The sequence below is a fragment of the Lithobates pipiens genome, unplaced genomic scaffold (genome assembly GCF_037356315.1).
Source record: "Lithobates pipiens isolate NorthernLeopardFrog02 unplaced genomic scaffold, aLitPip1_a1.2 Scaffold_27, whole genome shotgun sequence".
Taxonomy (NCBI): Eukaryota; Metazoa; Chordata; class Amphibia; order Anura; family Ranidae; genus Lithobates; species Lithobates pipiens.
In genome coordinates this window covers 116,780,217-116,799,388 of record NW_027507788.1, presented here as the reverse complement: position 1 = coordinate 116,799,388, position 19,172 = coordinate 116,780,217, and positions in this window count along the sequence as shown.

The window sequence follows — 19,172 nt, the reverse complement described above, 5'->3', positions numbered from 1 at the left end:
AAGATCGTGAAGACCAGTGGTCCTGAATCCCCTTTCAGTAAGTTCGCTGCAAACTGCCCCATAACACGGGACAAAAAGTGGGTGACGGTGGCCATGAGGAACCCCCATACCCCAGGTAAGGAAATAGCCACTGTTATGCCCCTTGGACATAGGGTCTCTCAGGGTGTTGCTAGCAATGCTGCCAGTATCTGCTCAGCAAGTTACACACAGGCTGGATGCACTTCTTAACCAGGGAAGGGTTTATTACTCAGAAAGCGATGTACATTCTTACATGGAGGAGTCATATACAACAGATCTCCCTCTAATTATCATGCTGCTGCTTCCAGTCCCACACACACTGTAACTGACTTCCTGGTACAGCCCCTCCCCCAGCATGCATCAGGAGAAAGGGGTTAAGGGTCCCAGTGATTCTGCATAAACACCACAGCCACCTACCTCCAGAGGTTCTGCACCGCGGTAAAGGACCCTGTCCGAATCCTCGATGCCAACAGCTTCTAGATAGGTAAGTGGTCTGTGCTTTGCAAATTTAGGAAAGACCCTTCGGGGGACATACAGCACCTGCAGCCATGCTTCTCCCTCGGGAAACTCCGCAGGAATCCTTTTCTATCCCGGGATACCCCACACTTGTAACAGGTGTGGCCACACCAGACATATAGGTAAGGATTGTACAGAGCTTGCTTGCAGGTTCTGTAGGGTTTCAGGCCACGAGACCAAGGACTGTCTGAGGTCCAAAGCCTGCAACCTCTGTGGAGTGGCCGAGCATGTGTTTGAACACTGCCCCCACAGGACCCGGACTTACGTTGGAGCCCTGGTCCAGGGCAAGCCATCCACCAGCTCTGAGAAGAAGCCACCAGGAAACAATGCAAAGGAGCCTCGAAAGGCCACAGGTAAGTCCACTCCCACCCCCTACCCCTGCCCAGGCTCCTGCCCCTGCCCAAGCCCCTTCCCCAGCCCCTTCCCCTGCCCCTCGCCCTGCCTCCAGCACACCCCCACCCACCCCCTCTGTGCCAGAAGAGACCTTTCCCACCCCTATCCTGCCCACCTCCCTGGAGGACTTCCCCGCCCCCCCCCTTCCACCCCCACCAGGAAACCGGAACCGGAAGCCAAGGAGCCCAACAGCAGAAGAACCCGCCACCTCCACTAAATGGCCCAATGGGGTCCAGCGTGACAGCGATGGACCAGAGCCAGTAGTGGAAGACCTCGAGTCTGCGGGGGAGGAGGAGGAAGAGGGGGAGGAGGAGATTATGGCCGACTCTGAGCCTGACCTCAACCTTGACCTCAACATCAATCAAAAGATGCCTGAAAGAAGCTGCGCAGCTTGACTTTCACTTGTAAAGTGGTCTGACGGAATGTTTCTTCAAAGAGACTTACCGACAGGCACAAAGATCTGGCATGGATGGCAATCCAAGGCGGGTTGCCACTTAGGACATTTATGCATGCCAGAAACATGTGCAGATACAGGCACTGCCCCTTTTGTATCATCCAGGAGGAAACTGCATGTTTTCTGGGAGTGCCCCTTTGCACAGGACCTGTTGAGGGCTCTGGAACCAGAACTTAAAAACTTTGTTCCACAGACTGCAATCACACACTTTGGTGTGTTGAACGGACTCATTCACAGGAGGACATGGATAGTGCCTGGCGGGTGTGTTGCTTTAAGGACGCTGTTTTGTGCGCCAGAAAGTGCCTCATCCACCAGAGGGAGAGGATGTCCATCGAGGACTGTCGCAGACTGTCTGCTCAGAGACTATCACTTGATGGACTTTCAGGCGGTCTGAAGATTTCCCCTTCCCCCCACCCTCTCCCCCTGCTATGTATCCTTCGGCAGTTCAATAAAGCTTTGGGCCTGTGAACTCTTTTTCCCTCCCTACCCCACCTCTTTACCCCCCCCCCCCCCCCATCACACCTGTTGCTCATTGAAATGCCATTTAATTTGACAGTATGACTTGACTTTTTGTGACATGTTTTTGAAGTAATGCTTTCAGGGTAATGCGGCGTCATGCATGATGTGATGTTTCGGGGTACCATTACTCTGCGCAACACATCAGGCATCATACCGCAGGATGAATGTAATTTATTTGTATGCTTGGAACTGTATTGTTATTTAGTGTATTTATGCTCTGCGTCGCAGTACAGAGTGGAATGTACCCTGTTCAAAGTATTTGTTTTTTTATATATTTTCTTGCAAAATAAAGTATACATTTTCAATCAAAAATAAGCTTACAAGAAAAAACTATTGACACCAATGTTGGAGTAAAAGAAAAAATGGCTGTCTCGGCCCCTTTATTAAAACAATTACAAAACATAACAAAAAACCTTCCTTAAAAACAGCAAGCCAAAAATAATAAACAAAACACCGGAAAATGAAGATTGACGATCCTTGGAGGCCCCAATTATTAATTATTTTGTATATAAGTACTTACAAGGGCCCTACCCGCACCACATCGGCTCGGGGGACTGACCACATTCAGCAGATACCACATTTTAACTTACCAGTTAATCCACCATAACTGGCATTTCACTGGAGACTCCATACCTTAGATGGGTCCCTAATCTGATAAGCACATCGTTTGTTTAACCACTTCAGCCCCGGAAGATTTTACTCCCTTCCTGACCAGAGCATTTTTTGCAATTCGGCACTGCGTTGCTTTAGCTGACAATTGCGCATCGTGCGATGTTGTGCCCAAACAAAATTGACGTCCTCTTTTTCCCACAAATAGATCTTTCTTTTGGTGGCATTTGATCACCTGTGTGGTTTTTATTTTTTGCGCTATAAACAAATCAATTTTGAAAAAAAAATCTATATTTTTTACTTTTGCTATAATAAATATACCCAAAAAACATATAAAAAAACTAATTTATTTTTCAGTTTAGGCTGATATGTATTCTTCTATATATTTTTGGTAAACAAAATCTCAACAAGTTGATATTGATTGGTTTGCGCAAAAGTTATTGCATCTACAAAATAGGGGATAGATTTATGGCATTTTTATTATTTTTTTTTACTAGTAATGGCGGTGATCTGCGATTTTTATCAGGACTGCGACATTATGGTATACACATCGGACACTTTTGACACTATTTTGGGACCATTGTCATTCATACAGCGTTTAGAGCTACAAATAGCCACTAATTACTGTATAAATGACACTGGCAGGGATTGGGTTAAACACTAGGGGGCGATCAAGCAGTTAAGTGTTTCCTAGGGAGGTGTTCTAACTGTAGGGGGGTGGGCTCACTACAACATGACAGAGATCACTGCTCCTGATGACAAGGAGCAGTGGATCTCTGTAAAGTTGCTAGGCAGAACAGGGAAATGCCTGTTTACATAGGCATCTCCCCGTTCTGCCTCTCCTCACTGCAATCGAGGGCTGCCAGCGAACATCAAGTTCCCAGGACACGCAGACACAATAGGCGGCAAATTCAAAGGAATGTACAGGTACCATTGCCTTGAATGCCTGTGCCATTGTGCTTACATACATCTGTGTGCAGTGGTCGGCAAGCGGTTAAACTGCCTCCAAAGATCCCAAGCGCCACAAAAGAAAGTGTGAAACCTCACACCTTTGTGCCCCACCAAAAAAGCAATGCCCTCTGCACCCCATCCTGTAATCCCAGAGCCCAAAGATCTGTGCCCACCACATTAAGGTGCACACCATCACTGTGGAGATACTGCCAGGTATCCACCTCCATCTCCCGATGTCGGACCACGAAACCTCAGTTTCATGCTATGAACTTCCCATTCCCAACCTCCTTATTAATTGTAGCTCTTGCCCTATTTAAGGTTGAATATTTGTTTATTATTAAAGTTCAGTTAACACTGAACACAGTAAGAAATAAGGGAGGGACGGGGGTACAGAATAAAGAAAGTTGGGGAGAGGGTAGAGGATGGGGAATGCATTGCATACATGGCATCTTCTGAGCACCTTATCAATTTGTACAGATACTTGTCCAGTCCGGACTGTTCAGTAAGGTGATACATGTGAGGCCCACCCACGCAGTGTCATCTATCTATGGACACTGCGTGGGATAATTGCTCCCTGGACCAGTTTTCAAGTCTAGAAGGGTATAAAACAGGTATGGGGTAGGTCAACTGGATGTATGACATTGCGAGTCAAGGGTGTTGGGTGGGGAAGGGTAGGGGGAGGGAGGAACTCAGCAGTGAAAGTCTCGTAGCATTATAATTATTACATTCCATTTTGGATCATTTGCAGCGACCCCAGGGTGAGGAGATCGTGTCTTTCAGTCGTCCGGCTCACCACAACTGTAGGGCCTCCCTCTCATGCAGCCATGCTGTTGAGAAAGAGGACCGATGAAGAGTGATGGAGCCAAGGATACCAAAGAGATGTATATTTATCCCACGTATCATTTTGTTTTGCTTGTAATTCTTCCATGAGCATAATATCGTTCATGGTTTCTGCCCACCTCGTAATTGGAGGGATGGTATCCGTCTTCCAGAATTGCGATATAACATGTCGAGCTGCAGACAGAAAAAAAATAAATAGGCTCTTTCTGTGTTAGCTTAGCGGTCCTGGGAGAATAGATAGCAATGCTATTTGTGGTGACGGTAACATAGAGACATTAAAAAGATTATTGTGAATATTAAATACCTTATCCCAAAACGGGCGAACTCGGTCACAGTCCCACCATACATGTTTGTATGTGCCCTCTCCACCGCAGCAGCGCCAGCATCTGTCCGAAGTTCCCAGGTACATTTTCCTCACTGTGACTGGATCCCTGTACCATCTTGTCAGCAGTTTATAATTTTTTTCTTGTGAAAATCCGGATTTGGAAGACTTGTGAGTTCGTATGAATGAGGTTTTCCATTGTGCAGGAGAAATTTCCATTCCTAGTTCTCTCGACCATTTTTTTGTGAAGTTCAGTGGTGTGTTGCATGTGTGTAGTTGTATGTCTTTGTAAACCAGCGATAGCCAATGTTTTGGTGTTCGAGAGAGACCACACATATCCTCAAAGGTTGTAAGAGATCTATGGACCTGTCCAGAGAGATGAAGTTACTTACAGTGTTGTGTTAGGGCTAACATGGAGAGCCAATCTATTGGGGTGGAAGGTTGGGAGTCTGCTTGTGATTGGAATAGACCTGTGGAAGCCTGTATGAACTCTTGCCCTATTTAATTTGTCCACAGACCTGACAAAAGACGTGCGGCCTACGATATCTGACCAAAACCACCACTGTGGGACCTGCCGAACCGTTTTATGACCGCAGCATCCAATCCCCAGCCTCAGTGGCCGCCCCAGTGTGGAAGGCATCTGAAGAATAACTAGAGTCCCATGTCATGCTAGCCCTACACTCATTTTTATTTTATTTATTTTTTGCTTCAGGCTGTACTCTATAAAGGTATGTGTGTATAATTTGTCCAGTTTTCATGTCAGGGGTTTACAACCACTTTAAAGTGGTTGTAAAGGCTTTTTTTTGTAAAATAACAAACATGTTATACTTGTTCTGTGCAGTGATACCTCTTTATCTGGAGTCCCCCGCTGCGCTCTAGGCTTTTCTTCTGTGTGTGCCACCGTAGCAAACTACTTGCTATGGGGACACATGTGCAGGCTCGCTCTTGAACCGGGCTGTGTACACCCATAGGCACACAAATTGGGGCTTGGCCCCACCCCCAGCTCCCTCCTCACAGCATTTGGTTGTAATTGGCTCCTGCTGCTGCTTCTGCGTCTTGTGAGCAGAGAGAGAGAGAGCAGTGCCACTGCAAATGGGCACAGCACTGGCTCAAGATATGACTCAGGTAAGTATAAGGAGGGGTGAGGGGGCAATACAACAGCTGGGGCATTTCTACCCTAATGCAGGGACTGTATTAAGGAAAAAAAATGTTCTGTCTTTAGAACCACTTTAACATATTGTTTTCTTTTATTTAGCCCTGAAATACACTTTAATATAACGAAAGCTGCAGATTTAAAAATATTCTGGGGAATTGAATAAGCTTCCTATACAAATATATTGGTGCATAAAACTGGCGCAAGTGCTATGCACCACAGTGACAAAGCTGATAGAAGTGTTTAGGTCTATCTGTGCCACCAGCAACAGTTTCTATTTTGGAGTGAAACTGAAAATGGAACAGGGTCTGCACCTATTTAACAAAGGGAATGCAGCAGTTTTCAATATAGAAAACTGCTGCAGATCCCTGCCAGGTTGTACCTGGCATATGGGATGTGAGCTGTCTGCAAGGGAAGCACTGTGATTGCTAAGAGGTAATAAAAACAGTACCTGTAAAGGGAGCCCCGGAATGATAGGGGAGGGGTAATGGAGGGGCGGGCATGACCGGGTGCCTAGAGACACCCAAACACAGGAACAGGATAGGTGGAGGAGGAGAACTGTGCAAGGGGGAGGGGCCATATTTAAAGGGGGCGGAGCCGGAACGGGACCAGTCTCGAGGGGAAGATATCAGAGGAGGCAGCTTTTCTGCGCTGCTCCTCTTAGGCAAGATGGCGGCGATCGAACACGTGTTGGAGCGGCTGCGGGCTCAGGCAGAGGTGCGGGGTTCGGCGTGGCTAACCGAACGGGTGGAGCGCTGGATGGGTGAGACGGATGCAGGAACGAGTAGCGGGGAGCCGGTGCTGCGGGCCCGGAGGTCTCGGCCTCCGGCGCGCTTCTCGCCGGGCCCCGCCCCTCGGGCTCCGCCGATCACGAGGTGGCCGAGGACAGGTCGGTCCCCCCCGCCAAACGGAGACAGCAGGACACTCGGGGCCTGGGGCGGTCGGCACACCGCCGGCCTACCCCGGGGGGCGGGGCCATGGGCCGCGATGGTGCCGGCTCCCCGCCGTCCAGCCCGGCAACCGTTCGCGTGGGGGGCCCCGCACGAGCAGGGGGACAGCCAGCGGTGCGGAGGGGACTGTAAAACGACCGGATTCGGCCTCCAGGAGGGCACAGGCGGTGGGTGGGGGGCGCCGGGCGGATGCAGGCTTGCTTGAGGGACAAGATGGAGGACTGACGCCCAGGGGTGGTGCGGGGGGGCGCCCCAGGTCTGGTTCGCTACGCCAGTCTGGGAGCAAGGCCCCTGTGGGGACGGATCTTCCCAGCCACCTGTTTGCTGCGGCCTCTGGGAGCGGGTCGCCCAGGGGGCTTCTGGCTCCTGCGGAGAGAGAAGAGGAAGACCGGTCGGAGGGAGAACTGTCCGCTGAAGACGAAGTGGTGGCTCTGGCGGTGGAGAGCGGCAACGCGGCTGTGGGACGTGTTCCTGGTCGGCCCGGTAAAGTCAGTACCTACTGTTTTTTCTGATGTTTTGCGGGGGTTGCTGGGGGTGGTGCAGGGGGCGGCTGGGTGGGGTGACGGTGGCGGGGTCGGGTCGGGTGGACCCGGGGCCCGCGCCGCCCATGCAGGGTCTGTTGGAGGGGTTGCGGGCATTGGTGGACAGGTTTGGGGGGGATGGGGGATCTCCTGCCCTGACGGCGCCTTGGGGGGCTGGTACGGTCGCTGGGGCGGCGGGGGTCCCGCCGGCTGCGGGTGGGGAACCCACGGCGTCCGCAACGGCGGTGCCGGTAGTGAGCGGGGGGCCCGGTGGGGAGGAGGCGGCCGCGACGCCCAGCCAGACTGAGGTGGTTCGGATTGGGGATGCGGCGCGTTGTGAGGTGTACGTCTGCTTCGAGGGACCGCTCGGGGCGCACCTGAAGCCGGAGGTACGGGACAAAATTGCTAAAGGTGAGTATGTGGAGATATTCTCGCTGCTCCCGTTGGAAAAATTCAATTTGGATCGGGTCAAGCCCAATGACACAAAAAAAGACGATGAGGAGAAGAGGCGTTATAGGCTGATACCGCGGACGTTTGCGAATTGGTTGCAGGCGTTCGCGATTTTGGCAAGCGTCATCGGCGAAAAGAACCCCCGAACACTGCTCGCGTTGTTTTGCTATATGGACGCCATTGGGGAGGCGCACCGGGTGTACGGGGGGGTGGCATGGCTCCGGTACGACGAGCAGTTCCGGCAGCGGAAGGCGGTGCGTCAGGAGTTGCGGTGGGATCACAAGGACATCAGCCTCTGGATGAGGCTGATGTCCTCCGCCCGGGCCCCGCCTCCGTTTTTTCAGGGGGGGGGCCGGGGGTACACCCTCCTCAGGACTGTCGGCCGGAAAGAAGTGGGGGTGTGCTGGTCTTTTAACGAGGGCGCCTGCAAGTTTGGAAGTGCGTGCCGGTTCAAGCATGAGTGTTCCGGATGCGGGGGGCTCACGCCTTGTCTCGCTGCTTTAAAAGGGGGAAACGTCCCGGCGACGCTGCTAACAAGAGGGAAGACGCCGATGAGGGTAGAAAGGATGCTTCCTTTCCTAAATAGGTATCCGGACAGGGTGGCGGCACGGCTGCTGACCGAGGGGTTCCGGGATGGTTTCCGGATTCCCTGTGACTTGAAGGTGGTGCCGCCGGTGGCGCGGAACCTCAGGTCGGCCTTGCTGCACCCTACGGTGGTGGACGAAAAGTTGGGGAAGGAAGTGGCCCTGGGTCAGATGGGGGGGCCGTTTGCGGGTAAGCCGTGGGACACGCTGGTGGTGTCTCCTTTGGGGGTTGTCCCCAAGAAGGAGCCGCGCAAATTTCGGCTTATACACCTCTTGTCGTTTCCGAAGGGGGGTTCGGTCAATGACTTCATAGACCCGGAGGTCTGCGCGGTGTCATATACGTCATTCGACGCGGCTGTCCGGTGGGTGCGGCGTTACGGCCGGGGAGCGCTCATGGCCAAGGCGGACATTGAGTCGGCTTTCCGGTTGCTGCCGGTGCACCCGGACAGTTTTCGCTGGTTGGGTTGTCACTGGCGGGAGCAGTTCTACGTGGACAAGTGTTTGCCTATGGGCTGCTCCGTTTCGTGCTCCGTTTTCGAGCAGTTTAGCTCGTTCCTGGAGTGGGTGGTGCGGGATGTTTCTGGCATTGAGTCAGTCATTCACTACTTGGACGATTTTCTCTGCATCGGCCCCCAGGCCTCCGCTGTGTGTGCGATTCTCTTGTCCACGTTGCAGCACATCGCAGGCGTTTTTGGGGTGCCATTGGCGGCCGAAAAGACGGAGGGCCCAGTGGGGGTGTTGAGTTTCTTGGGTATAGTGATAGATTCGGCGGCTATGGAGTGCAGGTTGCCGGACGACAAGTTGGCAGATTTGCAGCGGGCGATTCGGGAGATTCAGGGCCGTCGGAAGGTTCAGCTGGCGACCTTGCAGTCCTTGCTGGGAAAACTGAACTTTGCGTGCCGCATCATTCCGATGGGCCGGGTGTTCTGCCGACGGCTGTCGGCGGCGACGGCGGGAGTACGGGCGCCTACGCACTTCATTCGGTTGACGGAGGAACACCGGGACGACTTGGGGGTGTGGCATGATTTCTTGTCCTCCTATAACGGCAGGGCGGTTTGGATGTCTGGGCCGGTGAGCAACTTCGATGTCGAATTGGTCACCGACGCAGCCGGGTCTACGGGCTATGGTGCGTTTTTTCAGGGCAGGTGGAGTGCGGAACCTTGGCCGCGCTCGTGGAAGGAAGCGGGTTTCCTGGGCAACCTGGTGTTGCTGGAACTCTTTCCGATTGTGTTGGCGTTGGAGCTGTGGGGGGAGAGTTGCAGGAATTTGAAGCTGCGCATCAACTGTGACAACATGGGTGTGGTGCAGGTGGTGAATCGCATGTCTGCATCATCCCCTCCGGTCATCAGACTGTTGCGCCAATTGGTCCTTCAGTGCCTGCGTTTGAATGTGTTTCTGTATGCTGTTCACATACCTGGGGTGGAGAATTCCTTGGCTGACTCCCTGTCTCGTTCCCAGTGGGACAAGTTCCGGGAACTGGCACCTGGCGCGGCTGCAGTCGGGATTCCGTGCCCGGGGTGGATTTGGGCGCTGCCCTTGGAGTCGCCGCGGGTTGGATACGTAGGTCTGTAAGTAGGGCTACCTGGACGGCATACGTTAAGGTATGGCGGGAATGGCAGGAGTTGGTGCGAGAGGTGGACAGAGCTGGGGGAGCCGGGGACTGGCGCCTGCTGGCGCTTTATTTCGTGGTCCGGAACGTGGAGAGCGGGCGCTCGGCGGCAGCGATCGATCGGAAAATGGCGGGCTTGTCATTCCTTTTTAAGTTGTTGGGGTCGGAGGATTGGTCGAAGGGTTTTTGGATGCGTCAGATGCTGAAGGGTTTTCGGAAGCAGTCGAAGAGGGGGGACACGAGACGTGCGGTGACGTTTGGGGTCTTGGTGGCCATTTGTGGTAAATTGGGCTCGGTTTGCACGTCTCCGTTCGAGGTTCGGTTATTCACGGCGGCCTTTTTCGTTGGCTTTTTACTGGGCTTTTTCGGATTGGGGAGTTGGTCAGCCCGTCCCGGAAAGTTCCGGGGGCGCTGTGGGATCAGGATGTGCGGGTGACAGGGTCAGAGGTGGATATAACTCTTCGGCGTTCGAAGACGGACCAACGGGGTAGGGGTGTGGAAATTTGCTTGTTCAGTTTGGCAGGGTCGCAGGTTTGCCCGGTAGAATCGGTTCAGAGTTACCGGGAGGTTAGGCCGGGGAGTCCGGGTCCATTCCTTGTCCACGCGGACGGGTCTTTCCTGTCCAGATTCCAGTTCGTGGCGGTTTTCCGGCGATGCTTGACGCTTAGTGGTTTGGTGGGGTCGGAATATGCTTCACACTCCTTCTGCATCGGGGCGGCCACGGAAGCGGCCCGGTGCGGGTTGGATGAGGCGGCGGTGCGCAGGATCGGTCGTTGGGAGTCGCGAAGGTTTCGGTCGTACGTTCGACCTCAGTTGGCGGTTGGGTGGTCCCGGGAGTGGGATTGCCCTTAGTTGAATTCCTGGTTGGATGTTAAAACGGAATGCAAAACGGGGACAGTTACTGGACTAATGGAGTTTTTTCCACGGGGGTAGGGTTGGGATCTCCGTGGGGTTGTAAGGGCAGTGGTTGGTGTTTTTTTCTTTGGGGTTATTGTTTGTCGGGGATCAGCAGGTTTTGGTTTCTCGTTTCAGATGGAGGTTCACCGCGCCTCGTTTGGATCGTGGGCCACTCCTACGTTTGTTGGGGGGCCAGGAGAGGAGACATGAGACCTGCGGGGAGGCAACTGGGGATTTCCAGGGCCGAAGCGGAATTGCGCTGGTTGGGGATGCCAGGAATGCAGTGGGAGAGGGTGGTGAGTGTGGTGGAAAGGTTCGTTTGGCTGCATGGGCCCCCGGATGTGTTGGTTCTACATGCTGGGGGGAATGACCTGGGAGCCCGGAAAGTCAGGGATTTGCTGAATGACATTAATGCCCCGTACACACGAGAGGACTTCCAAAGGAGTTCCGCCGGAATTCCGCCGGAGTTCTGACAGACTTTTCGGCCGAACGGACTTGGCCACACACGATCACACTAAACTCCGACGGATTCGAACGTGATGACGTACGACCTGACTCGAATAAGGAAGTTCATAGCCAGTAGCCAATAGCTGCCCTAGCGTCGGTTTTAGTCCGTCGGAGTAGCATACACACGAGTGGATTTTTCGAAGGGGACCAGGTCCGGCGGAGTTCCGTCGGGAAAATTTGAAGCATGCTTCATTTCTAAAGTCCGTCAGACTTTTGCGAAGCTAAAGTCCGTTGCAGCCCACACACGATCGGATAGTCTGACGGACTCGGTCTGACGGACTTTGGATGTTGAAAAGTCCGCTCGTGTGTACGGGGCATAAGGCGGATTTTCTTAAGCTGCGTGCTAGGTTTCCCAGTACAATCCTGCTGTGGTCGGATATTGTCGCCCGGACGCAGTGGAGATGGGCGAGGTCAGTGGCCAGCATTCAGAAGACGAGGATCCGGGTGAATAAGGTGGTGGGGAGATTCGTGATTCAGAATGGAGGGCTGGTGATCAGACACAGGGAGCTGGAGTCCAATGTGGGTCTGTACCTGAGGAGGGATGGGGTTCATCTCACGGATGTCGGTATTGACCTATGGTCTTTGGGTTTGCAGGAGGAGATCCAACAAGCTTTGAGGGTGTGGGGTTGCCCTCAAGGGTAAGGTGGTCACCCTTTTCAGGCTGTGGCGTGAGATTTCTGGTGGTCTTTGACGGTGGCGGTAAACAGAGGTGATATAAAAGGGTGGGGGGCTCATTGGTATTATGGGCCCCTCAGGTGTATTCCCGAACGGTGGACGGAATACTGGGAGGTTTTTCACTGCAGGAATTGGTTGTCTCTGAGCGGTCACAGCGTGAGGCCTGGTATGGTAAAAAGGTAAAGCAGTGAGGTTGGTGTTTTGGGGTTAAAGTGGGTCACCGTCAGAGATCACCAGACTGGAGTTGATAAAGTTGTTCAAAATGTTTTGTTTACAGTTGTAGATATATATTTATATATTTATATATTTATATACATATTTTGGAGGGAGTAAAATATTTTGGTTATGTTTAATAAAAGACTGTTGTGGCCATTTTACTCCAAACAGAAGGTGTGGTCTCATTATTATAGATATAAAAGGGCTGGTATGGGACATTATTGAGTGGGGGACTGTTGGGCTACGCAGGTCAAGGGAGCCCCGGAATGATACGAACTGAAGGGGAGGGGTAATGGAGGGGCGGGCATGACCGGGTGCCTAGGGACACCCAAACACAGGAACAGGATAGGTGGAGGAGGAGAACTGTGCAAGGGGGAGGGGCCATATTTAAAGGGGGCGGAGCCGGAACTGGACCAGTCTCGAGGGGAAGATATCAGAGGAGGCAGCTTTCCCACCCTCCCTCCCTACTGGATAGCATGTTTGGGTGTGAGTTAATGGTTTGATTGCTGGTGTTGTCGTTGTGTTTTTGTTTTCTTTCTTTCAGGTGCAGTGGGCTGGTCGTCACAACAGTGAAGTCGGCCCTTTGGGGGGCTGCAGCGTGAGATTTCTGGTGGTCTTTGACGGTGGCGGTAAACAGAGGTGATATAAAAGGGTGGGGGGCTCATTGGTATTATGGGCCCCTCAGGTGTATTCCCGAACGGTGGACGGAATACTGGGAGGTTTTTCACTGCAGGAATTGGTTGTCTCTGAGCGGTCACAGCGTGAGGCCTGGTATGGTAAAAAGGTAAAGCAGTGAGGTTGGTGTTTTGGAGTTAAAGTGGGTCACCGTCAGAGATCACCAGACTGGAGTTGATAAAGTTGTTCAAAATGTTTTGTTTACAGTTGTAGATATATATTTATATATTTATATACATATTTTGGAGGGAGTAAAATATTTTGGTTATGTTTAATAAAAGGCTGTTGTGGCCATTTTACTCCAAAGAGAAGGTGTGGTCTCATTATTATAGATATAAAAGGGCTGGTATGGGACATTATTGAGTGGGGGACTGTTGGGCTACGCAGGTCATGTTATGCCTACACATTTATAAACATGCATAAACTCTATATGAAAATGTATATCTGATGTCAAATCCACTTTAATAAATACTACAAACCTGTATAGCAATAAAGCAATGGGCTCTGGGGCCTTATTGTAACACTATTAACCATATATTCTGATTGCTGCTTGAGGCTTTCCTCTGTCTGTGACCTTAAAAACACCACCACAGCATGTTTAGCAATTAAGGGATAGTTTCTAAATTGGGAGCACTCTGTAATTACATCACTGCAAAGCACTTCTGCAAGGACTTAGAACTGGAAATTCCTCTATCGCTATTCTTATAGCTACTAACAGAGCATAGCAGACTTTCCATAAGGTCCCTTGCAAAATCTGCGTTTCGCATTTGGCCTTTATCATAATCTTAGCCCATTAAGTCTTTTGCTGTACTATAAGAGCTAACATTGTACAAACCGACTTGGGGTGAGGCCAGCACTGGTGATGTTCTTGTACAGTTCACAGGATTCTAGACCAGGTTAGGACTTATCTCTGGTCTCTACTAGCTAACAACCGAGTAAGCCATATCAGTACATGGTGCATACCCCCCCCAAATTATGAGCTTGACAAAGAGATACACCTTGGGATGAAGGTGTGATGAGGGCAGCTAAAATAGAGCACTAGAAACATAGCAGTGGAGAGAATAGGGATGAGCCGAACACCCCCCGGTTCGGTTCGCACCAGAACCTTTGAATGGACCAAAAATTCGTACGAACTTTAGAACCCTATTAAAGTCTATGGGACTCGAACGTTCAAAATCAAAAGTGCTAATTTTAAAGGCTAATATGCAAGATATGCAACAGACAACACCAGCAATAAGGGGTATCTTCAGGTGTTTACTGTGCTGGAGGCACACAACACCCACTTTAACTCCTGCAGATGCCTGTATTAGAGAACACCAGCAATAAAGGGTAGATACAGGTGTATACTGTGCTGTGCTGCAGGCACACAACACCCCCTAACTCCTGCAGATGCCTGTATTAGAGAACACCAGTAAAAAAGGGTAGATATAGGTGTATACTGTGCTGGAGGCACACAACACCCACTTTAACTCCTGCAGATGCCTGAGAAAAGAACACTGTCCCTGCCTATCTTGCTCTTTCCCTGCATGCCGGAACACACTACACGAAGCCGCCGCGCTGGCGGCCTTATGTAGTGTGGAGTGTTTACTAAACCCCCTGAGCTATAATTGGCTACAGGCAGGATGCTTTGGCTCTCCTCGCTGCCGGCAATGTGATTGGCCAAGCATGCGTAGTGCATTGTGGGCCATTCGTACCACACGAATTTGGTGTGAGCGGTCCACAAAGTTCTGAATTCGCCGAACAGATGAACGGCCGATGTTCGAGTCGAACACCGAGCTCACCCCTAGGAGAGAACCAAAAAAAACAAAAAATTTTTTTTTTTAAATACATCAATAGTATAAAGAAGAGGCCAGAGCATATTGACCTCATTAAGGATAATCAGGGCAATTTGGTGAGTGACAGGGAAATGGCAACTGTAATAAATACATTCTTCTGCTCAGTTTTTACAAAGGAAAAGGAGGGGTATAATGAACAAGAAGTTTTGTTAGTAGCATGACACAAAATGCGGTGATGTACAAGACGTACGAGGAGCCGAGAAAAAGGAAGTTCAATAGCCAGAGCGGCTCCTTCTGCTTGATTCCGAGGAATGTGTAAACTTTTGTGCGACAGACTTGTATACACACGATTGGACTTTCCAACAACAAAGTTTTGTTGGAAGAAAATTTGAGAACCTGCTAAGAAATAGTTGTTGGCGGGAAGTCAGACAGCAAATGTTCGATCGAGCATATACACGGTCGTACTTTCCGACAAAATCTGACCGTGTGTATGCGGCATGGTGGTATCTAAGAAGGTACTGAGCTCATTCTGGGAGTAGGAGATCCTGGATTCATACAGTTCTCTATAGAACTATTTGAAGTGCTCATTAACAAGATCTGGAGCCACTATGACCTGGCCATTCTCCCATACTTGCAATGTGAGTTGTGGGGCTGTGGCATTTTTCCAGCCAAGCCAATAGATGACATTTTTTGTCCCCATACTCAAAGACCCTTTGTTGAGAGTAAAACAGGGCTAGAAGGGATAATTGTCTCAGAGCTGCCAGGCCCCATACCTATCCAGGATCGGGGAGGAAATATACTCTGCCTCCAATCCAGCTGCCTCAGTCTCCAATGAGTGAAGATGCCTCTCTCTGGATAATAGCAATTCTGGAGATGTATGCACCCTTGACCCATGCCTTAAACGGATCCCATCTCACAGTAGGACATCCAGTGTCCCCATTTGTAGTCCAATAGGTGCACAAGGACGCCATAATTGGTTCTTGTAATCTATCAGCCCTCGCTCCATAACCGGCACAGATGCCACAAACTAGAGCCAGAGTGGGATGAGAGGGAGGGGGTCAGGCTGAGTGGAGCATGGTCTGAGACACCTCTTGGGAGTATACTTGCATTTGCAACCCAATGAAGGCTGGCAGCTGAGGCATATGCCAAGTCTATCCGTGAAAAGGATTTGAAGGAAGCAGAGTGACAAGTAAACTCCCTGGCAGCCGGATGTAAATTACTCCATACATCCACAAAGGCAAAAGTGGACACCCACTGAGCCAGTGCAGAGGCACCACTCAGCCCTCTCCGCAGTCTATCCAGGTCCGGACAAGGGACCATGTTGAAATTACCCAGCAAGAATACTTCTGGGGTATCAAAACTGAAGACCAGTGGCATAATATTTTTCAGTGTGTCGACAGACGCTGGGGGGGGGGCAAATTCACTCCCACCATAACCACATTTTTGTCATTAATATTTGCATACAATACAGTGTACTTCCCATCTGGGTCAGTATTCTACGCACCTCCAGTACTCGAAAAGGCAATGATATGCGGATTCAAATACTGACACCTCTGGAATATTTGGAGTAGGTGGCATGAAAATGCGCACCCACCCAGGGTCGCCGGAGACCATTGATCTTGGAGCCCTGGAGGTGATTCTCCTGTAGTATGCAGACATGAGGATTGTACCTCTGGAGAAATTTGAACACCAGGGACCGTTTCACTGCCGAGTTAAGGCCACAGACATTCCACAAAATCACGGTTATGTGAGACAATTCTGTGGGGGAGTTGTGTATCTCCCCCGGAGATCTCTTGGGTTTTTGCCGTAGAGGGTTTCCCTCCCCCGACCCGCTGTAGCAGTCATTGGAATCATCGGTACCTGGCTGTCCCTGATGGTTTTCTCATTGTTTTTAATGTAATATCCAATATGGATGCAGGAAATTATCATACTCCACAGCTACACTCTATGGTCAGTACTGACATTCATATTTTTTAACTAGTATACAAGTACCCTTGTTTGCTTATATATATCTTAATGATTGTATCCTTTCCTTCATTGTCTTGTTCATGAAGTATTCCCTTATTTGCAGACACACTTATATCGTGCTGTTTCCAATCAGTATCCCTGAAGAAGAGTGATTACTCGAAACACGTTGGGTCCTTTTTCCCGTACATGTAGCTTACATGTTTTGTGGAGTTTATCGTTGTGATTGTTTCATATTGTATTGCATTTTTGTTATGTATACTGCACCCCATGTACTGCTGTTTGTTAACGTATGTTCCACATCTGTATCACTCATAGAATTTTTATCTATATGATTTACACCAAATAAATTTGGATATGCATTAGTACCCCAAGTAGCCTTTTTCCCATTTAAAGTCCCAATAAGAGGAACACTTTCTGGATACCCATTTAATAGGGTTGCATGAAAATCCTACCTTGCAGACCCACTGGACACCACCCCTTTTCTTATACAGTACAGGCGGGAGTAAAGTGGCATAAAACTGTGTCGGCAGGGAAAGAGGTCTGGGTGGCAAACATTGCACAGCAAATACAAAATTCAGCACAGTCTGTGGTAAGCAACAGGGCTCCTCAAAGCCCTTTTCATATAAGCAGTCGTGAAGCTCCAAACATATGAAAAGGAAAAAACATTTAAAACAGAACATAGCACTGCTCCCAACTGTCACAGAGCAAACAAACCCACCCCCCTCCCCACAATCCCATCCCAATCATGGAGAGCATGAACCCCAAACAACCGGTCAGTAAAGATTAACCTAAAGGGACATGAGGCAGGTGGATTGGCTCGTATAGAAAATCACCTACAGTACAGCGGAGATGCTGGCAGACAGTCAGCACAGGAATGCACTTTCAATAGCAGTATACGCTCTTCTGGGCAAAACAAGGTAGTGGACTGGAGTAAATAGTAGAGTCAAGAGTTTTTAAAGGCACGACGGTGCTGAATTGCTTGAGGGTAGAACCCCCACAACATCAGTGTACTGAAAATAGAGAGAGGGGGGTCCCTCAAATAACAAAGAGATCAGGGATCCAGAAAAATAGGTAGGAGGCATGGTACCTCATCTACCTGCCGGTCAGCGATGGGGTGGGAGGGTATCCATCCATGCAGAGGCCTCACTCGGGGAAGCAAAGAAACAGGCCGCCTCTCCATCTTGGACTCGCAGACAAGCAGGGAACAAAACACTGTAAAGGATGTTGCAGGCCCGCAATGCAGCCTTCACCTGATCAAATGATTTCCGGAGCTTCTATGTCTCAATAGATTAATCCGGAAAGATTAGTAGTTTGCTGTTTTGGTAACAGACATCTCCCTGAACTCTGGCAGTACAGAGCACTTCATCCCTGTCCTGGAAGATTAGGAGCTGTAGGATGAGGGTACGTGGGGGACCCCAGAGGGCCCAGGTCTAGGAATGAAGTGCGCTCTCTCAGGAGTGTTATAGGGAAAGGTGAGCATTTGGCAACAGGGTACGCAGCAGATCCTCCACAAAGACCGTGGTATTAGTACCTTCCACTTCCTCTGCCAGCCCCACTATGTTATTTCTTCTGTTACGAATTTCCACGTCATCCACTTTATATTCCAGGGCTTTTAATTTAGTTTGCAATGAGCGGAGAGCAGAGGGGTGCTTGGTAACCGTGTCCTCCGTATGGCTCACACATTGCTCCATCTCTGGGACACAGGACCATAGTTTATTAACATCCTGTTGCATGATGCCCATATCCAGCTGCACTGCCTCAATCTTCTCCGTGAGTATGGACTGGCAGAGGGCAATTGTTGACAATATGTCAGCTGTGTAGGAAGCGTCTGGCTCTGGCAATTTCGTCTGTGATGGCATGTTGGTCCTCCTCGTGGCGCGGGCTTCCACATGTGTGGGAGGAGAGGGAGTCTGTGTCTCCTCAAGCGGTGAAAATCAGAGCCTTTTACCTCTACTAGCTGCTGACCTGAAAGAGCAGCATCTCATCCGCATGAAATTCCCCAGTCATGAATGTATGGAAAGCCCAGGAGAAGGATAAAAGCTGTTTGCCAGCAGAGCTCAGCAATAGGCGGCTGTTCAGGTAGCCATCTTGGACAGCCTCCCCCCCCCCCCAATGAAGCTGATTTACTAAAGGCAAATTGAGTGTGCACTTGCAAGTGTGGTTGCACTTATTTTCCCTAGAGTTTAGTAAATTCTGTAAAGCTCTGCTGATTTCCATCATTTAATCATGTACAAGCAAAAATGCAGATTTTTATTTCCTGCACCTGTTTGGGTATTTTTTACAAAGTGAAGCTTTACCACATTTACTAAGCTCTAGGGAAAATGAGTGCAATTGCACTTGCAAATTGCACAGTCTATCTGCCTTTAGTAAATTCACTCACTGTTTTGATAGGAATGCAACATAGGCAGGCAGCAAAATAAGTCATTAGCTGGCTAGATTTTTGGTGAGATCAACAGGTATTTTTTGCACATACACATAAATAACCCTTTTAAATGGTGTATATAACAGACCAAAAGGAACCATATAAAATACATTTGTGTCAGGTGTACATACCCCTTAATTATGCATGA